A 13760-nucleotide genomic window follows, 5' to 3' on the forward strand; every position below is an offset into this window, starting at 1 on the left:
CAGGGAACTCCTAGGAAGGGACTGGGTCATTCAGACCTTCCCCAGCACTGACTTTGTGGCCACCAGGAGCAAAGCAAGGCTGACGGGAGCGTTATTAGCTCCATCCTGGTGCTGGAGCTGGGGAGGACTGGGAAATGCTGCTTGCCATCAGCTCTGGAGGTCCCCTGCAGCCCTGCATGTGCCTGAGCCCTGTTGCTTTGTATTCCTTCAAGAACAAGGCTGGTGATTAGACTTAAACCACAAGAAAAAACAAGGAAGCCAGTGTTAATCTGCCAACGAGACCTACAGCACAGCCAATGCTTCAATGCTATCAAGAAGAGAGATGCCGCAGGCTTTGGGAGGAAGGAGAAGGCTTCGGGACAGGACATAAGTGCTTTAAATAGTTATTAGAGAGCAAAAGAAGCCCACGGTACAGGTTCTTCTGCAAAATAAGGGGCTGGCAAGAACCGAGGTCACCTCTTTTTACAGCAAGTCCTAATGTAAGGTTTAATGAGATGGACATTACAGACTCAGGTATAGATTTAAACTCCGTGCAGCATCATTAATGTCTGGGTCCTCCTAGTAGCAGTTTTCAGCGTCTTCCACTTGTATGAGCAATGGGATGGAGGACAGTGCAGTGGCGTGGGTGCTGGACACCCTGACAATTTGTTTGCAGCAGTCCTGGACTACTATTTCCCAGGCTTTCCCCCAGACCAGCACTGGGAAGGCTGCAAGGGCGAGTGAGTTCAGTCCCGAATGGAGCACGAAACGGAGGAGGACACAGAGCCCAGCCAAGTTCTGCACTGATTTTCATAACTAATAAAGATCCGGTATGAATATGAGATTGAAAGACCTCAAAGCTGATTAAATCTGTTTGATATTTGAGGGTTTCCTCCCCCTCCCTCCCCTTTGTTAAAGGACAGTCTCCTCCTTCAAAGTGAGTGATGGTCTAAAGTCGTAATGCCGATTACTGCTGAGATTCTCACACCAATGTGGCGGGGACAGGGGGGGGAATAAAAATCCCTGTAGGGTAGTTTAAAGTCGGCGTGAGTAGTGTGTAATCTACCCAACAGGATTGATCCAGGTCAGGCATTAAAGGCTAAAATGGATTAAACAAAAGACATTCCCCTTGTAACAAGAAGGAAAAACTTCAAAGGTGGGATTTGTTCTTGTTATGACAAAGGAAGTGGATTTACCAAGTGCCTGGGGGCACACCCCTCCGCGGCTTTCAATTTGCTCGAGTTGCTATGAAGAAACAGGACAAAATGCGTGGGGGTTTTCGCCGCGCGCTTCGGCGCTGCCGGAGCCCTCCCCGGGGTAAGAACGTTGGGTTAAGAGGATCGGCTTGGCACTGCTTTTTCTTGTTTTGTTTTGTTCGCTCTTTAAGGGGAAAAAAGAAGAAAAAAGGAAAGGCGGGGGGGGAAGCAACAAAAGGAGGGGAGAAAGGGAGGGTTGGTGGCACGTCAGAGAGAAACGTGATGGTTGAGGGTGGCAGGAATGGGTGGGACAAGCGTGGCAGAGATGAGATGGGATGGGAAATGGGACCTTCAAAGACCAGGTTGTCCCAGGCAGGGGTGAACAGCGGTGTGAGGGCTGGAAAAGGGGCCGGTCCTGCCTTAAATACCAGTCACCAGCTGTATGGAGATGCCTTTTTCCTCCTGCTCCTCACTGGTCACACCACGGCCAATTGTTGGTGCAGGTTGTCCCTGGTCAGTGGAAATGCAGCTGTAGGCACGTTCCCAGTTCTGCATGTCCGGGGAGGAAAGAGGACCTTCAGGCCAACAAATCTCACCAGGTCTCCAGGTGAGCGTTACAGCTGCTGGCTTTTATGAGACTTGCACCCTGCCGTGGGGGGATTATTGGTTTCTGCTTGTTCTTGAACCCACTCCAGAGCAAAGCTAATTCTCCTCCCTGGCCTGAGAAAAAGGCACAGTGGCAGTAGGCATGGTGGCAGCAGGGCATGGTGGCAACAAGTCATGGTGGCAGGAGCCCTGCTGCCTACAACACTGTTCCCTCCATCTTTTCTAGGTCCTGCTACCACCACAGAGGACCTGCTGTGACTCTGGCACCAAAACCCCACATCACTCGCCGAGGAAACCCATAACACCCCAAACTTTTCCCAGCACTGTGCTTCCACAAAGTCCAAAATGCACCTTTGTGGCTGGTGCATCCAGGTCTGGAGCATCTCAGGGTGGCCTATGCTGAGCTCCTGGGTGATCCTGCAAAGGTGCTGCGTGGTGGGACCGTGGTGGCTCCCATGGTCTCTGATACCTCTCATTGCTGGGATCCAAACTACAGCACGAAGGAAGCTCTTTGAAACCAAACTTCTATCATTTTTAACTATTTCTTTAAGGGAACAAGACCTTGGGTATAGTCTGTGTGATTACAGCTGGGTTAAGTTATAGGTGTCCATGTGCCTCTGTGTGTGTACAAGTTTTCCACATTAAATTAGGCAATTAGGCAATTGGGTCCAAGCTGACATCAAGAGAAGAGGTCCCCAGGTTTGCACAGTGACAGGCCTATGGCAATTAAATGTGACATGCTCAATTATCGAAATGTGAAAGCATCTTTGGGAAACGCCATCTCCATCCATGCACGTTCTCTATATTAACCTACAGAGCTGAGCTACAGCTCATTTATTTGTGGACAGAGAGGAAGGACTTCTTATCTTTCAATGCCTGATGGCCATAATTAGGATCATTATTGTACACAGGCCTTGGAAGCCCATTGCAAAAGGCTGTCTCTGAACATGAGCTGCTTTTCACCAAGTGTCAAGCTGAGGAGCTGGGAGTGAGCTGACTTGTCTCTGCGGGGCCTTCTGCTTGGGCTCAGCATCCTCCCGATGAGACCTTCTTGGGCCGAAAGTGGGAGGGACTGTCTCACCACTAGCCGGGAAGGACACTGAAGAACCAATTAGGACTCATAAATGGCAAATAAGGATGCTGACAGTTACCACAGAGCATCTTTCCCTTTTTTGCAGTACAGTTATTTTCACAGAGCATGCCCAAATCCCTTTAAACACAAGTGTAAATGGTTTCTGCTGAGATCCTGTCCCAGCAAGTGCCCCATCACAAACCTGTCAGTAGAAGAGGGAGGTGGCAGAGGTCTGCAGAGCCTTGAGCGGTGGGGATGGTGGAGAAGGGTGCAGTGTTTCATTTTTGCTTCATAAAGCCAAGACTAGCAGGTTAGTGCATCATTTCCAAGAAGCTGTAGGAAGCCCTTCATCGCAGGACACATGATGAAATCGTGGACCTCTTCGCTGCAGGAATCCCTGCAGATCCATAGGACCACCTCTGGCTGGAAGCAGTTGTGTGGCAGAGCAGTGGAGGTGAGGAAAAGAAGTGAGGGTACCACTCCATGCTTAACTTCTTCTGACTCGGGCAGCAGTGACTGTCAGGGCTGTAGAAGGGCTGTGGGGTGAGGTGGGCTCTGGGGCAGGGCAGTGAGGCTGCTCTGGTCCTTCTCTGATACCGCTGCCCGGACGGCTTTGGCTTATTGCACCTGTAGTTGATAATGTCTGTGCAAAGCTTTAAAGACAGTCCCATTTAATGGTAAATAATTGATTTCTATTTGAATGAGTTGTTGAGTCGTTCCCACTGCAGGTTGTCCAGCTCTGTCACTCTCATCACTTTTTTTCGCTTCCTGATATCTAGATATTTTCCTAATATCTAACCTAAATCTCCCTTGCCTCAACTTGAGGCCATTTCCTCTTGTCCTATCTCCAGCCACCTGACAGAAGAGACCAAGATGGGCTGTTCCAGGCTGCTCCGTGCCTCAGTTTCCCCTCTCTAAAGTGGGGATGCTGCCGTGTGGTTCTCCTCCCTGTCTTCTCTGAGCAGAGGGGCAAGGACTGGCACCCCACAGCCCATTAACCTCCTCCCATGCCCTCTCTCTGCAACACCTTATATTTTGGGGTCTTTTTATGGGGGTCTCAATTTTATGCTAAGGTCCTGGAAGTGTTTTGCATCTCGTGGCAGGGCAGTGGGCATGTAGACAACCACATCAGCCCCAGATGGTCCCTCCTCATTCTCAGCCCACTTGGTCATTAAAAATCTCCACTTAAAGCACATACTGCACAACCTTTTTTTTTGCTTTATCTCAGCACCCATCAACACACTGGCATCCCCGTGGGTGTCCCCGAGGGCTGGCAACTCCTCCATCTTCCATGGCTCTCCCACCTCCTGCTCCCTCTTGGGCTTCAAAATGCTGCTGGGTTTTGTTCGGGTTTTAGCAAATACCTTCTCACCTTGATTTGTTTCTTTTTTGCCTTCCTATTTTCTGCTCCCTTGGAACGGGCTTATGCACTCCGTGAACTTGGCAAGCTTGAAAAAGATAAGCACAAGTTTGCTGGCTCAGCAGGTGAGCTTTCTGCGCGGGGTTCAGCAAGGACCCCTTGCACGCAGGGAAAAAAATGCGCCTGATTATGCTCTACCACCGCCAAAGCTCTTGTTTGCACCAGGTATTCAGTGCAGTCAACTTTAAAAAGGGGGAAAAAAATAATACAAAAAAATCGAGCAAAGCAAAGGAGGCATGGAGTTCATATGACATGGGGCAGTGGGGGAAGCATGGTGGTATTGGTGGTGGTGCTAAAGGAGCAGTAAGACAGGGATGCTGGGCACCACGGGGCAGAGGGTGGGGAGATAATTCCCTGTGGCAGGAATATGCCATCTGTAGAAACCCATTTGTGTTGCTTTTATAGAAACCGAGGTGGTATAACTACATTCGCTAGCAAATAATTTAAATATTGCCAGTCACGTCACATTGTGGTTGTTTGGAAATAATTATATCCATATCACAGACAGTAAATAATAGATGTGCTTTCACTAACATTTTATTCATGTTCTGTTTTAATATGGCAAACTTAGAAGTAATTTAATCTCCCAGTAAATTGAACTGGTAGGGGGTTCTTCACACAGAAGATTGCAAGTTATTAATTCCAGGCAGTCTTCATCTTGTACAATTAGTCACTGTTTGCAGCTGGAAATGTTTTATTAATTTTCCATAGCAGTTGATTTTCCACAGTTTTCTCAGTTTAAATTAAGCAGTAAGAGCCGCTGTTTCTTCTTAAATAAATTTCCTTTCCACAAAAATACATGCCTCTGGCTATGTCAATTTTCCCGTTTGATTAAAGTGCCAGCAGGCAATTAATAACTTAATGCATTTTAAAGTACTTTTGGAAAAGTAATTTGAATAGCCAAACTTGTATATTTGAATTGATTGTTGCAGAAGATTTAACACACGTTCTGAAATCACAGAACCTTGTAAAGGACAAATGAAGAGTTGCAGAAGATGAAGGCACTGTCCGACACCGTTTCCCAAATACAGAGGGATCCTCTGAAGCTCGTCCTCTTCTGGGATTGTCACCCTGATCCTGGGAGAGGGGTTCAGCCTTGGTTTGTCTGGATTCCAGGCACAGAGTTGCAAGAGAAGGGACTTGCTGTGTTGGCTGAACTCTCTGGAGATGAGGTCCTTGGGAAGCCCTGAGGAAGGCAACTGCTCTGGTGAATAATTGTCACGTCTTCACTGTGTGGCCTGGGACATTCCCAGTCCCAGCACGGGCTCCCACTGCCACCAGGCACCTGCTATCAGGTGGGTCCCAGAGGGCCCTTATGGTGATTCAGGCCTAACGTCATTGCTCCTGTCCATGTTCATCCCCATGTTCATCCCCATGCCCGTGCTCATACCCATACCCATACCCATACCCATACCCATTCTCATGTCTACCCATGGTCAGTGCAGCACAGAGGCAGGGCTCAGCAGGACCAGCTCAGCATGACCACTTAGTTTGGTTTAGAAACCAAAACTAAGGCTAGTAGGGACCTCAAAAAGCCACCTAATCCATCCCTGGCCCTCAGGTGGGATCAGCAATCTCTAAACCAGACAGATGTTTGTCTGACTCCTAAAGACCTCCCATGAGACCTCACCACCTCCCCCGGCCATCTACTCAGGCTTTGCTGCCCTCATAATTAACTGTCGCAGCCGTACCTTCCCTTGGGTGCATCTCCTCACGAAGCTTGTGAGCAGCTCACGCCAGCGTGGTCGTGTGTGCTGAGGTCACTACAGGCGGGCGAGCAGGGTGTTTCGGTTCTCACACCTGACACCGTGATCCAGCAAAGCACTTAAGCACCCTCATAAATATAACCAGATAAACAACCCCTTTGAGTCGATGGCTTGCCTTAAAGCATGCGCTTAAGGACTTTGTTGGATTAGATTTGAAATGCTTTAGCCCTCGTCTTTATCGGCCTTAAAATCAGTCTTGGAACAGGACTGCCTTATATTCAGTTGTTATTTCTTTTAAGACATCAGCAATTCTACCACATTTCTTCCTTTTGCAGAAGTTGACAAATGTTCTCGTATCGCCCAGCTGTGAGGAGCCGTGGGCACCACAAAAGATAACCAGGAATTTCATCTGATGCATCCACTATCTGGAAAGAGATTATTTTTCTTGATGCTGAGCTGACTTTTCTGACCATCTCAGTGTAGATTTGGAGTCAAGTGTGGGGTCCCAGGAGGGAAAAGGAGGGGTGATTCATGTTGCGGCCATCAGCGTTTCACACATCTGAGAGCGTGGCGTGCCCCAGCTGAGAACTTCAATTCACTTAGTGCAAGATGAAATGGCATCTGTCTTGGATTGATAAAACAATAATAATCGTGATGAAATAATAGGCTTAATGCCAGCTATTGCTGTTTAGCCAAAAGGTCATTTTGACAGATGTAACTTTTATCAGGCAGCATCAAAATATCAGATTCGGTTTTGATTTTTTGAGGAGAGGGCACTGAGAAGACAAAGTGGGGATGTTGAACATGCCAGGACTTTTCTGGGCTCTGGCATTTGGCTGGAAGCAGCTTATGGTCTGCAAACGGCAGGGGACATCGTGGCCAGAGCTCTGCCGTGACCAGCACCAGGCTCTGCTGCCCTGGCTGAGAAAGTCACCCACAAATCACGTCCTTTTAGCTGAACTCTTAGGGTTTTTATTTTTCTCTCATCTCCTGAAACTGTGGGCAGGTTTCTGATTCCTGCACCAGAAAATACCTTCCTGCCTTGTCTTGGAAACCCGATGCAACATTGCTTTAGTTCCCACCTGCCCTTGGTGGCCTGTCTGGTCCCCCAGTGCTGCCTCAGCTCTCCAGGGACTGCACAAGTTACGCCAACACAGACTGTTCTGCCTTTCCTCCCTGGACTAGTTTAGTGCCCATCCTAAGGATGATGGGGCTAAACTATATATACATACATGAAAAAAATGGTTGTATAGCTCTGCTCCTTGCCCAGGGCTGTGTCAGAAGAAATGCTGATTGGGAAGACTAAGTCTTTGATTGTGTGTCTCCCTTCTGCTGGTGGCTTTGCTGGATCTCCACCTCTCTGCTTTCCCACCAGAGCCTGTCCTTGCCCTCCACTGCAACCCTCAATTTGCCCAGAGGGTCTCACATCCCTCCCGGAGGAGGGACCCTGCTCATCCCACTGCCAGGGGACTCTGTCTGGGCTCTCTATCCTTCCTTGCTGCCCCATGGGCTGTGCTTTTTCCCTCCTCTGAAGGTCAGAGCGGTGTCCTTGAACCTGCCGTTGCACGTGCAGCCTCACTGCCATGGGTACCATGTCCAGGGATGTCATCGTTGGCTTCCCCACGTCATGACAGCTTGCACCCAGGCATGCTCCGTCAGCCTCAAGCTCCACATTTCGGAAGCTCCCAGGGTCCCCCGGCATCCCAGGGCCAGAGTTTGGGGTCTCCCCGCTCCTACTTGCTCAAACTGCTGCCTCCCTGCCACTGCGGGTGGTTTCTAGCTTGCTGGGTGTGCACCTGCAAGCAGAGCCCAGTTAAAACCAGCGCACCCCAGTTCAGCGAGGGGAGAAGGGGACTTGCTTTATTTTTTGTTTTGCGAGCGAGAGGCGCTTTCCAGCGCAAGCCAAAAGCGGGTCTTCTCTCGGCTTTGCCAGCTGAAGTGCGGGACTGCGCTATTTGCAGCCGAGAAGCTGCTCTCCCACCGCTCCTGGATCAAATGCACGCAGGAGCCGTGGGAGGCCAGCCCACCTCTAACGGCGTGAATCAATCCGAAGGAAAGAGACAAAATCCCCAAATCTCAAAATAATGAAAACAAAGATATCCAAGTAATAAAATCTGCAAGAAGCACAAAGACAACGTAACTCAGATCTCAGCTGGCTCAAAGAAAGTGTCTATTAACAAGGGATTAGCGGGAGGGAAGTACACAACCAGTCAATAGGAAGTGAAAATACACCGCACAGTCGCCTAATATCACAGGCCAACGCAGGGTTAGGATGAAGGCTGTGTTGGGCGAGTTAGAATAAGAGCTACTCCAGAAATCTAGCAAATAAAAAAACAAGCGCTGCAAAGCCTGCCTTTGCTGTGGTGCCTGGTTTTTAAGAAACCTTGAAGACTCGTAGCTCTCAGTCAAAGAAAAAGCATCTTGTTCTTTCGCTCTGCATACTTATGCGCATCCCTTGCGTGCTGCACTTCACCACTACACCTGAGAAATAGAGATTTTTTTCTTGTCTTGGGGCTTGTGTATCTCCTTTCGCTGCCAGGTCTGGTCTGGACTTGGACCTTCCAGATGCCCTGGTACTTACCTCCCTGGTAACACAAATAGGAATAAAAAATGAGTGAGATTGATTATGTTCTCCCCACGGCCATTTTCCAGCTAGTCTGAACAGGTCCAAAACTCTTCTTTCCCTAAATTTCAAGAAAATCAGTTATTCTATGAAAAGCACTGATGGATTGTGGAGTATTTCTTAAAAAGCAGGGCAGGAGAAAGCGCTGTGTAATTAAATATGCAGAGAGCGTAGCATGTGTGGGTGATACATTCATTTGGAGTAATACACACACTTGCACTTCCATCGTTATTTAGAGATTAAACCTGTGCAGCTCCTCAGTGCTCACGTCTGCCCGAAGCCCCCATGGACTGCAGCAGGCGTTGGGGTCCCTTCTGAAGCCACGAAGCATTAAACCCCATCCCAAAAGCCATGTGTGGCTCTACTCTTAAATGAGTTTTCACAAGCCAAGCCTCGTTTCAGTAACTCAATGTTTTAACTGGTCTGTGCTAAGAGGATGGAGGGGAGAGGCTGGGTGGTACCCAACACCCGGCCGCAGTGATTCACAGCCCCTCGGAGGGGGGGTTAGCCCAGCTGCATCGGAAACAGGGCCAGGTTCTAAATAGGGGCTTAATCTGAGTTAAAATTAAATGGGCTTAATCTGGGCTTAATCTGAAATAATACCTCCGGTGTTTTGGATGTATCGGTGTTGCCTCAAATGGTCGGCGGTACCAGCCGCCGTCCTTCACAAGCCCTGGATGGTGCAAGCAGCATCCCGCTGCCTCCTGCAAACATCTCTGGGTCTCCGTGGCCACCAGCAGTAGTAGGTGATCTTGCTCTCAAGCTGGCCATGATCTGTAGACTGGAGACCTCTGAGTGCAATATATAGAAATTTGTGAATTTGCAAGTTTGTGAACGCCCTCCCAGGCCTGCCCACGACTCTGCTATTTCCAAGTGGAGTCAGTGGAAGTCCTAGAGCAGTGCAGATGCAGTTGTAGGTACTACATGGCTGTGGGTCCAGCACCCGGAGGTGTGCTGGACGTGGCACACACTGACTGTCAGGGTCCCCCTCCGGGCAGCGGTCCCCATTGCTGTCACAGGCAAATGCAGCCCTGGGGCAAAGGCTGAGGTCCAGTAGCCCATCCTGCTGGATGCAGGTGAAACCCTCTGCCCAAGTCTGGAAGAAAAGAAAAATGCAATGGGTACAACAGGGAGAATAGAAAGGATGTGTGACGGACCTCAGTGGCAGGGTTACACCGGTGACCCAAGCTAAACAGGACCCTAGCGATGCTCAGCCAGGCACTGGGATCGGATACACGCACTTGAAATATGAGTAGTAAAAGTAGCAGAAGGATGTTGCAGGAGCAGATGAGGGGCTCTCCCATCACCAAAGTCCACATTAAGCCCTGGTCAGCACTTCCCTTGACAAGCACAAAGGGACGTCTCCACCAAGGAGTAAGCAAAGGAGGGAGAAAGGGACAGGCAGGACATGGCAGCTGGCTGCGGAGCACACGCATTCCTCCATGCCTCTGGGGACAGGATGAGGCAGAGGATAAGACATGGAAAGTGAGCAGATAGATGCAAATCCCAGTGCTAGCTCTGACCCTGAATACGGGAGCTGAACTCTCAGATTTCCATTTGCTTTGAGACAGAGGAGTTGTGCTAACCTTATCTAATATTTCTCACCCATCACCGCCCAAGCCTGCCCTTAAGGTGTGCCACTTCCCCATCCACCGCCAGGCCAACGGCCCAAACCCACTGAAGTCAAAAGGAAAGTTTTTAGCTGACTTACAGCTGCCTTTGGATGCAGCTGCGGGGAGAAAGCAATGTATAGTTGAGCCCTTTTTCACCCTAATGCCATCTCAGCACCCATCAGAGGCAACAGCAGGTCCTGCTAAAGACCTTTTCCAGCTCTTCAGATGTCCACCAGCGAAGGAAGGTGATGTTCCCGAAGTTGTGTCCCCATTACCAGAAGATCAGGGCACCTCCAGCTCTGAGTTATGCTTTGTTTCTGCTAGCTGGGTTTGCAAATTTAAAACAAATGTGGTTCCCAGGACGTGTGCCCTAAATCCTGCTCTGGCTTGACAGATTTAGGTAAGCATTGGTCCGAGTGGCATCATGCTTCTCTGACAACAACTCCCGTATTGGGAGAGAAGTTATATGGCTTTGCTTTCCTTTTTGCCTGGCGATTGGCGTGCAAACACCCGCTCCCTGGAAAATAATGTATATTGTCTCGAGGATTTATGTATTGCCAGCTGCAATTTGTGAGATTCTGCAAGCTCTGCTGGTAGCTTTGTATACTGGAGGTTTCATTTTAGTGTCATCAGCCACATATTATGACTGCAAGGGGTGCCTGTCTTTAATCTCATTTTTGAAGGAATTAATGTTATTAGTTTTGATGAATTAATGGTATTTAGGTGTGCAAGGTTAGCATGAATTAATGTCCACCTATTTCTGTTGTGTGGCTGACTATTGTAAAAGGACTCTGGTAAGCAATCTTTACACAGTCTCTTTTTTCTTCCTCTTCATTCTTTTGTAATGCTCTTTCAGGAGCTTAAAAATAATGTTTGGGATTTTTTTTCTTTCTTTTTAAGTAAAAAGAAATATTGAAGATTTTCCCCTGGGTACAGCTGACATTAACTTAGCCACTGCTGAGTCACAGAAGGCTAACAAGCATTTGGGAGCCCAACCAAAAGGCTCTGCTTTGTGGATGCTGCAGGTATAGGAATAATTCATGGCACAGTTCAGCTTTCTGGGGAGGTCTCGCATTGCTGAGAATTGCAGGTTTAGTGGCTGATGGAAAAGCATCAAGCAAGAGAGAAGTTGCAGGGCCCCTGCCACCTCCAAAGTGGGTCGCAGGGCTGCGAGGCCACATGGGACCTGCTGCCACACGGAGCCAGGGTCCATAATCCTCTTTATTTGCTGCTCACTTTCTGCTTAAACCACCTTGTTTTCCTCCCACTGCTCTGATCAGAATCAGCCAGCCCTGAAGATTGCCAAACTTCATTTCTCCAGGCTGATTCATGATCAGCTGAACCTAGTGTGTTTGATGTCCACGCTGTCCCTCAGATCAAGGGCACCTAATGTTTACCTGGGTTTAGACGCAATTGTAGACCCCTGACTTTTTTTATTCCTGGTTTGTGTCAGTCCAGCTCCTTTCATCTCTTCTCACAAGAAAGATCGCCAAACCTGATGCTGCTCCCTGTGCCTTGTGCTCTTGGAGGGGGTTATGCACACACTTGAGGTCCCCTGCAAGGGGAAGGGTGCTCCAGGAGGACGTGCGCAGGCTACGAGAGAAGAACGTACATCTCATAGTGCCACCAACTCTGTTCACCTCAACACCCATCTCTGCACCCATGGAAGGGCACCCATGAGATGTATGTATGAGAAAAATGAGGATGTTGTGTTTGCTGTAGGAGGAGGCTGAGCATGGACAGACGGTCCTATCGAAGCATGGGGTGGATTCATCTTGGTCAACTCAAGCTGGTGTGTCTTCCCCATGATGCTGGTGAGGAAAGACGGGCTCTTCGAGGAGATGACACATCCCAGCCACCTTAAGCCCCACTCAGAATGGCAGGAGATGCTCTCCAGTGATGTTTCTCTCTGTCCAGGAGAGGAAATCTGTACTTTTAACAAAAACCGGACCCCTAATTCTCATATCGCTCAAATTAAGCGACATCCATCCTGTATGTCTGCCTGGATGGAGACAGTAGAAAGCCTGGCAGAGGCCAATACCAGCAACTGATTTGATTCTCATGAATGGCTCCCTGGATAGGTAGTGTGCTTCTTCCACTTGTTTGAGATGATTCTCTAGATTAACATCACTTTTGTGGTGGGGAAAAAAATTCAGCACAAATATTGCATACTTCATGTCCAAATGGTTGTGACAGGTCATGTTTTGAATTTCTGTGTGTGGGCTGAGAAGGCTTAACTTTGAAATGAGTGGACAATCTGTTGAAGGTCATCTTTGCCACTCCAGCCCCAGCATCCTTCAAAAGCAAGGACAGATGGATCTGTCTGCCTCTTTCTCTGCCCATCCTGCAGAGACCTTGGCATGGGCATTTTATAAGGTTACTGGGGAAAGATTAGACTGGTCTAGTAAGTCTGGCCTCTTAGAAGGTGGCTCAGCACAGAGGTTTCTGGTACCAGCTTTGTACTTCTGAGTACAAACACCCTTTTCTGAAAACAGGAAGCAATATTCGCTTTCAATTCTTGAGGAATAATTCTACTAGCAAAATAATTTTCTACAACAAAATAAGCACAAAATTGACTTCTGAATAGATGTGCCATGAACACCAAGGCCAGATATTTAACGTTATTTTAAACATGACGTTGGTATATACAAAAATACTCCCGAGTGCTCTAGCCTTGCATTTGTTCCAAGTTCAGTGCCTTACACCAGGTAAAGCAGGCATCTACCGTAGTTCCCAGTGAAAATATGTTGAGTGACTGACTCAGCCCTTGTGGCAACCAGCAAAGTCCCTGTGACAGGACCAAGGGCAGCCAGTGAAGCACCCCGATAGCCTGTGCTTGTAGTTGCTGTAAGTACAGACACCCCCCAGGAGGTGAAGATGCTGCACAGAGCGAAGGGGGAAGCAGGTGGGCTGAGGGATGGTAACAGTGGTAGGTCAGGTTTCATGGAGATGCTCCTGGTGAGCTCTAAGGCCATCAGGTTTTATTTGTAGTGTCTCCAACCCTTCAAGCTAGAAAAACCTCTTGAGCCAGATTCTACCACTCTCCAAACATGAGATTAGCTTCAAAGCCATTTGCTTTTTTTTTTTAACTTGTCTTCGCTTGTCTCAGTTTTTGGAGTACGTTTACATCAAGCTTTCAAGCTATTGTCAACACACCTGGGGACTAAGAACATTGATCGTTAAAAACCCTGAGTCTCCTCTGCCTTCCCTTGGCCCCAGTGACCAGGGACTTGCTCTGTCCTGAGATACTTGATAAGATCTAAGAGCTGGCAGCGTTATCTAGGTGGAGGGAGCCTTTTATTGACGATTTTATTTCTTTCCTAATGAGGAGTCTTCAGGAACAGGCAGGGAACATCTGTACTGCTGGAGGGATCCAGGTTTTATTGTGCTTGCTTGTACGAAATGGCTTGTACGAAATGGCATGTTGTCTGGTGACAACTAAAGAGCCTTATCCAAAATTGGGTTTGCTACAGTGTGCTGGCTAAAAAAAAAATGAACACAAAATATCTGAAACCCTTTACTAGGGAAGCACCTGTATTATGTGA

General features: G+C 48.4%; 1 long non-coding RNA gene across 2 annotated transcripts; it reads left to right on the forward strand.

Annotated features, from left to right (window-relative positions):
• The first annotated feature begins 1029 nt into the window (after nucleotides 1-1029).
• LOC138685372 (uncharacterized) lies at nucleotides 1030-13229 on the forward strand. Of its 2 annotated transcripts, none has more exons than XR_011324592.1 (4): nucleotides 1030-1296; nucleotides 2008-4338; nucleotides 5235-5568; nucleotides 6315-13229. It is a non-coding gene; the product is annotated as an uncharacterized lncRNA (long non-coding RNA). The 2 variants fall into 2 exon arrangements; XR_011324593.1 differs by having other exon boundaries at nucleotides 5235-5480.
• The last annotated feature ends 531 nt before the right edge of the window (nucleotides 13230-13760 follow it).

This window comes from Haliaeetus albicilla, chromosome 5 (assembly GCF_947461875.1).
Source record: "Haliaeetus albicilla chromosome 5, bHalAlb1.1, whole genome shotgun sequence".
Taxonomy (NCBI): domain Eukaryota; kingdom Metazoa; phylum Chordata; class Aves; order Accipitriformes; family Accipitridae; genus Haliaeetus; species Haliaeetus albicilla.